Source organism: Agrilus planipennis, unplaced genomic scaffold, assembly GCF_000699045.2.
Source record: "Agrilus planipennis isolate EAB-ADULT unplaced genomic scaffold, Apla_2.0 scaffold2, whole genome shotgun sequence".
NCBI lineage: Eukaryota > Metazoa > Arthropoda > Insecta > Coleoptera > Buprestidae > Agrilus > Agrilus planipennis.
Window position 1 is genome coordinate 2974300 of NW_020442464.1, and position 8273 is coordinate 2982572.

Genomic DNA, 8273 nt, shown 5'->3' on the forward strand with positions numbered 1-8273 from the left:
TGGCGGTAAGAGATTTGCGGACAATGAAGAAGTAATCGAAGCTGTAAATGGTTATTTTGAGGAGCTTGACGAATCAGTCTATAGAGATGGCATTAATAGACTGGAACACCGCTATGAGAAATGTATCAGCCTTGGAGGAGATTATGTTGAGAAATAAAAAAAAAAAATTTTTAAAAACCTTGTTTTTCTTGGTCAGGCCGGAAACTTATCAATCCACCCTCGTATTACTTACTGTCTATCTTTTAACCAGCGATTCAAATATTTTCGACAGTTTCATTTCGTTTCTGAAATTATTGCGATAGCACAATTAAAGCTGAAATGGCGTTTCAATTTTTTTACGAATTTATCAGTAGCAGTTAACAGTATTGTATGAAAATAAATAAAAGTAAAACAAAAATACTGGTATGCAAGGGAATAAAAACTAGGGAAAGAGCGAATATAAAAATAGGAGACGAAATATAAGAAGTGGCTGATTTTAGGTATCTAGGAAGTCAGTTAAGTCAGGACGAAAGGAGTAGAAGGGATAGCAGGGGATAGCGCAGGGTCGAATGACCTTCAATAAAAAGAAGTCACTTCTATGCTCGCGAAAGGTTAATTTAGAAATTCGAAAAAGATTATTAAAGGTGTACGTTTGGAGCCCGGCCCTGTATGGGTGCAAAACATTGGTTAGAAAATGTTAGAAGCGTTGGAAAGGTGGTGTTACCGGCGAATGATGAGGATACCGTGGATAGAGAAGGTTAAAAATGAGGAGATATTAGAAAGAATAGGAGAACAGAGGACTCTGTGGAAGTCAATAAGAAATAGACGAGATAGGTTAGTAGGACACCTTCTCAGACGTGAAGGTCTAGGCAGAGACATATTAGAGGCAGAAACGGCAGACTTAAATTAGATTACTGTTAGCAAATAGTTAAGGATGTGGGCTGTTCTAGTTTTAGGAAAATTCGAAGATTAGCTCAGGATAGAAAAGAGTGGAGGTGCGTGTCCAACCAGTCTTAGGACTGATGACCTTATTATGATGATGATCAGTAGCAATACCGATACCAATAGATAGGTTAATAGTCAGAATTAATACTCCGTGTGTAATGTGGACAAATCTTTGAATTCTATTCTATTCTATTTTCCTTTCCGTATATTGAACCCTAAAACAATTGCTTAGTGCATTACTGCTTCTTAGTCCGGTCCTGACCATTCGTTGCAAATATTCTCGATTCTGTTTTCGCAATATTATAGGAAGTGCCAACTGCATTTGTAAGAACACATAAAAATGTAGGATAAATCTACCACCATTACATTGCTTCCTTATTAACAAATTTTGTTAATTTCTTGAGAAATAATTTTAGGAATTGCCTTCTAGATTGTAATTATAATTTATGGTGGTATTTTTGTAAAGCAGCTACTTTTTAAACGAAAAATATCCGGCCTTCGAAACATTGTAATTGAGCAAAAGATTTTTCGATGATAACCTTGGTTTTCGCAAGCCGTGCAAAAACTATAATTTACAATTTTAATGTTATATAAACCGATGACGTTTGTTTAACTTTAATTACACTCTACGTATAGGCAAGTTTATAAGTCGTTATAAAGAACATTGACAATTTTATTTACTAACATGCGAACTATCGACTTTGTTGTTTATTCTTTTGTTGTCAGTCGCGACTTTTAAACTTCATTAGTTTTGTCGTTTTAAAGCAGAAAGGATGAACAACTAAAAAAAACATAAAGCGATCAATAGGAACATAACAAAATGTTTTTAAGACAGAAAACAATGTCTACATACACAAAGATTCGTTTTTTTTTATTATTTAAATTTGATGGGATTGTTAGATAACAAAAGGAGTGCTAGATGGATAAACAGGATAGATATTACAAGGTATTTTATATTACACAACCTACGTATCCTAGATAATCCTCGTTCATTCACTATGCATTAAATGAATATAAATTTAAGAAGTTTTTTAATAAAAAATTGCTCTAATTAGGTTTTAAGTTGACGTTTATTTCTACGGTAATCGTCGGCCATTTTCGACATTGTTGTCGTTGTCGGCCATCATGCTTTTTTAATTGTTGTCGTTATCGGCCATCATGCTTTTTCAATTGTTGTCGTATTGTTGCTGTAGTCGGCCATCATTCTTTTCAATTATTGCCTCTTTGTTGCTGCTGTCGGCCATCATTCTTTTTTAATACCTGTCAAAATTTAAATTTTGATCAATTTTATATATAAAAACGAAAATAAGTTTAAATACCATAAACAAAAGGAAATGTTAAATAGGTGTATCAAAAGCTGCAATTTTTCTTGCTTTAGCAGAAGCAAATGTAACTTTGGAATCGATTTTTTCATGTTTAAGAAATTCTTTGTTCGTAATCACTTTAGGGGAGGTACGACGAATTTTAATTTAATCTTATTTCGCTTAACGATATTCTAACACATTTTTTATTGAAGTATTCAAGCAAAATTCAATTAAAAGATCCTAAAGTTAACCGAGAAATGATAAAAGTCGTATTCGATGAAGGAACTTTTTGATATTGTTGAATTGATCGGTGCGATTTGAATATCCCATCAGGTACCTATATTAGAAAAAAATGAACAACAAAGAAATCCTTGGATTATATGGAAAGAAAGTAAAATTGGCTCGACGTTACCGGGTATTACAAAAACATTTAGCGGTGTTTTGTCAACATTTAGTAATAACAGAACTTTCATTCCATTTTCATTTGGCATTTTAACCTTCACAAACTGTCTAATAAAAACCTGTTTTCATTAAAATGAAACAGTTTCTTTATAATCTCAATAATAATTAATAACTGTGACAATTTCAATTATTAAATCTCTCCGTGTTCTTCTAATAGCTTCACTGCTTCACTCATGAATTAACTTGATTGTTGGGGTTTGATAAATGATTGATCATCATTATCATAAGGTCGGCAGTTCTAAGACTGGTTGGATACATCTCTATTCTTTTCTATCCTGAGCTAATCTTCGCATTCCCTAAAATTAGAACAACCCATTGCTAACAGTCATCTATACTGTTACTGCAAAGCAAAAGATGTGTTAAACCAAGTAGTAAAATAGTAAAGTGATAGTTTACTGATGATTTCACCTTATATAACTGACCTTAACTACTATTTTGCCGAGCCTGGGTAATGTACTTATTAATTATATTAAAATTATCCATTATTATTATTCCCTTGTATAAATCTTGATGTGGTACTTCATAAATAATTATATGCATATTCCAATGATGGTATCTCCTTAATTCGACCGGGTTCCCTACAAACAGCCACTTTTGTTTCTTATACATTGCCTTGTAACTACTTATTGCGTTTTCGAGGATTAACTTAAACAGAATTATTTTACCATGGCAAGGTCGCAATGCACTGTTACTTCAACAGTAATGTTGTAAACCAGTAAAACTAAAAGTAACCTACTATGTACATTGCACTACCTGTATTGGGAAATACTTTACGATCAGTGGGTGCCTACATCAAAATCTAATTTTAATAATATTTTGTCTGTAACTTCATATTTATTGTACGTTAAGTATAAAATAGTTAACGCGGAGCAACTAGAAATACGAACGGGATGTTCAATTATAATTAATAAACGCATCGTGAACTGAAATTATTTATTGTAACTCACTCGTTTGAATGAAATTCCATTCCATTAAATACTTTTTGTCACATAATGAATGGCCTGAGGTAGTGTAACTTCCGAAATTCGACCTAGATATAAAGGTATACATGTAATACCATTTCCGCAGAGTTTTGAACAAAAGAATAGCGCTTATTGTTAGCTATTTGTACTATTTTTTAACCTAAACACTATTAGCACGTCATTATCTACTTATTTTTGCTATAAACGACTATCAGATTGCTAAAACTCTACAGGACAATTCAAGTAAAATGTTTTATTTAATATATAATCACTCCAAATCATTTATTAATTAATTTATTGTTTTAATTTAAGCTTGGGTGAATTTCAATTGATATTTTCTGCAACTGTGAGATACTTATTTTTGACCTGTATAATCTACCCTGAAGAAGTTTTAACATAATGAAGCGAAACGTCGGTGTGATATATATTAAATAAAACGTTTTTAACCCCTGAAATTGCTTGAATTGTGCTGTTGACAAATATTAAGATAAGAAATACGAAGGTGTATTATTCTGTAGTAAGGGTGGATTCAAATGGACTTTAAATAGTTTGCAATGTTAATTATTAGAAAGCCGCGTAGTTCGGTGCATTTCTACCTGTCCTCTCTTCCAACAGTCGGCGATTTCCTAGAAAAGCGATTAAAAAATGATGGCCTTAATTGCGAACTAAGGACTGAGGAAGAGAACATCCTTTGAAGTCAATAGTTCTCACTAACTTTCTCTTATTTAGTAGGTAATGGAATATTTACTCCCCCGCATCAAACAACTGACTTAGCAGCATCTTGAAAGTTTTCACTAGTAAGCTGTGTGCTCTCGGGTACGATTTAAGTATGCGCTCGGTTTATCGTGGAAAACAATGAGAAAACTTGAACGAAATGTTGATCACTAACATTAAATAAGTAACATAAATTCTAATCTAATATTCCATTTTCTAGGGTGTAAATTATTACGCAACTATCAAATTTTAAAAACGGCTATCTGAATTTCAAATCTTTTTGGGATTTTTAATCCTTAGCATTCATTTAGACAATGTAAAATTTTAAAAGACTCCCGTATTACATTTCTTACCGGTAAAGACATTTTTATGTTCTTTAATTAAATCCAACTTTAAAGGATGTTGCAGTTTGTAACAATAAAATTTCAAAAAAAGAATCTGGTGTCTACAAACTTCAACGTAAAGACTACTTTTGCCATCTGTATTAGCCAATCTAGTAAATCCTTTAAAAAAGCTTGTTTTGTTGTGCGAAAAAATGCGTATTCATGTTACTAATATTGCGTAGGTTTTTTCAAATTCTGTTTAAGAAATTGTATACAGTTAAAATTATCATTTTATGATGGAAAAGACATGCATGAAATTATTTTTGCGTAAGCACTGAAACGCTGAAGTTATATAACGATATAAAAGACTACAGAAAAAAATTTACAGAAAACGCAATTATGAAAGACTGACTTAGTACCTACAGTGCTAATTTAAGAAGAATTCAAAAAATGGGATCTCGGTTTAATGGGCTATGCCATCTTTTGAATGTTGTAACATATTGGTATTTACCATAATGAAAAATAAATTCGTTTATGCCGATAATGCTAATGTTAATTACGCAACCTAAATTCTTGAGGAAAATAAATGCATTAACGCTTGTAGATGTAATACAGAAAATCGAAAAAATATTAACGAAAAGCTACATTCATGAGTTTTCCGGTATTTTTGGCGATAGATTAGAATTCAAAGGGGAGACTGTAAGCAAAAATCACGTGATTGTAGAATTTAAGGGTAAAAAAAATTGTCACACTTTGTAGTCCATTGGAAGGGGTTCTAGAAACTACATTTCCAAAAATGTCATTATTTCCATGTTTAGATCACCCTCATCACGTTCAAACATCGAATGAGAGAGGGGCTAGGCTATGACAAAGTGATATGTTAACAAACAAACATATCGGGATGCATTCGCCCCTATTGAGGCTATAATCATTCACTCCTCTTCTTTCTTTATCTCATTCGTCCCATCTGTCTTTCCGCAATCAATACTCATTCTGTGATACTGAAATGGACTTTTCACCCTGACCTCCGGCTATGGATTGGTGTTTTAGTCAGAAAAATTGGCCTTTTCCTAACATGAAACATACAAAAGTTTATAGAACCGTTACACCCAGTTTTACTTTACTTTCTGGATATTTTCAGACTCAAGAAACTTAACTCCTACAGTCGATCTTTGTATTACAGTTTCCTTTTTATTAAATAATTACATAACCTATTACGGTCCCTTTTTATGGTATCAAATTCCTACTTTGATGCAATTAGTAGATAATTATAAAGATTGCATCTCGCAAATATAAAGTCCTGGCGTCTACGGCCATTATAAATGGAATTTTGTTTATTAATCTTATCGCGATGTTGAACAAACGACCGGAAAACTCTTTCCGCTTCTGAGTTTTAGATCGTACCCAGCCATGCAGATGGAAAAACGGCTCCGAAATTGAATTGCACCTAACACCGGCAAAAAAACAAGTACACTATATTGTATCGTATTATTTCGTATCAATAATTTTTATAAAGAGAAAACAGAGCAACAAGTAAATAATAAGAAATGATTTATGAATTTCTACGTCCGGACGGGAGTTGTGTTTTCTTATATCGATTCGAGAATCACGACAATCGAAAGTGAAAGTTGTGATCGAGGCAATAATTGCGATTTCAAACTGAAAACAAACGTGTCGACTATGTTGCGATGGTTTGAATCAGTTAATGTACAGGATTTGGCCAATAATTTAGTCTCAATTGTAATTTCGCCCAAGATCCTTTAGAACGTAGTGTTGTTTGAAATTTGCCGGATCCTCATTTCTTTTATTGTCAATTTTCTGCTCTAGAATGCTATACAATTATTAATGTGCTTAGTAGTGTTCTTTTTTTTTTTTTAATAACGTAAAAGTAACTAACAGGAAAAGTTAATTACCAACCGAAAGCATTAAGTGCTGCAGCCTGTTAAATCAAATTAAAACATGGTGAATTATGATTATGAGTTCTTAGTTAAAATAAATATTAATTAGAATGCAACCATTAAGTACCTTTTTTAGCACCTACCGTATTTTTGAAGGAAAAATAAAATACAATTAAAACTAAAGAATTAATTTTCTTGTAACGCCTTAAGGCTAAGCAAGTGAAAACTTTTCTAGTTTCGCACTTTAATTAAACTCAAAATGTTATTACGTTCAATGTTTCTCTTTTTCTCATGAAGCATTTCTGAAACATTTGTTGTGCCATCTTCATTCACGATTTCAGGCTAATTTTTTTTATAAAATCACGAAAATATACAAAATTATTTTATAAACTAATGATGGAGTAAAAACAAAGTCAAGAGAAAAGTGAAATTTCTTGGGAACATGAATTATGGAATAAGCACTCTAAAAATTTTCTTCTTGACCTTTAAAAATAAAAGCTAGATACTATTTCCACTAAAAAATAAGTACCAATAATTAAAATAATGTTGAGTGGGCATCCTAATTTTGTTATATTTAGAAAATTTGAATCAAATCGGGTAAACGACTACAGAATACTTTTATTGTTAACAATTTACAAATGAAATTCAGTCATATTGTGAAGATGAAAAGAATATTTGAAAATTTCTTGTCCAAAAAGTCATCAAAACCTAATTTACTTTTGATAAGTAACTTTTTCTGACATTTTCCTCTTATGGTACCATTTTTGGGTAATCTTTTGCAAGTTCGTACGCCGTTGTCGAATAGGCAAGCATAAATGAATTCTCTTATTTTATTTGTAATAATTATGGTAATAATAAAGGTAAATGATTCTTGTATTGCACAATACGGTAAATAAAACGAAAATAATAGCCATATAATTACCTCCCATTGGAAGATGCACAATGTGCATTTCTACTGTTGGATATTTAGTACCTAGTAGAGTTCGGCTTGTACTTTCTCTTTTTCTCTGGGTAAAATTTCACTTGAAAAGAGCATCATCTCTTCAGTACACATTTGAGAGAAAACATAACATCTCTTCGCATAACTAATTGCGTGTGAATAACTTTACGTAAATAAAACGACTAGAGAAATTATTATCCTTACGTTTGCGTGCGTATTATGTGTATGTTAAGTTGATTTACCTACAATAACAAAAGTAAAAATTTTTACTGTAAATTGTATGGCTAGCAAAAGAGGCAAATTATTTTTCTGTTTCTATATATTTGAAAACATTAACTTTAAGACTTTGGTGAAAGTTTTCTTCTTTTAAATTTTTCAAATTTGATGTATGCAGAACTTCTTTTTTGGGTCGAAAATAGGATAAAATCGTTTTGTTATAACATTTAGAATATACTAATTAGCAAAAGCATAAAGTTAGTGCAATAGAAAAAGAACTAAACATTCCAAAAGTAATTTAGTATTTTAGTTTCAAGTTTCAAACTTTTTCATATATGTACTAGTCTAACTCTTCAGTCTTTTGGAGGAATCCCCGTTTGTCTAATGCCTCGCATTATCATGATTAGATACAATAATTTTTGTAAAAACGAATTTTGACGAGCTTTTTATTTCTTAAAGAATGATTTAGGAGGGATTGAAGGATATACAAGAATTATGACAAAAAAAGTAAATCAAAAATTTTCGAATTG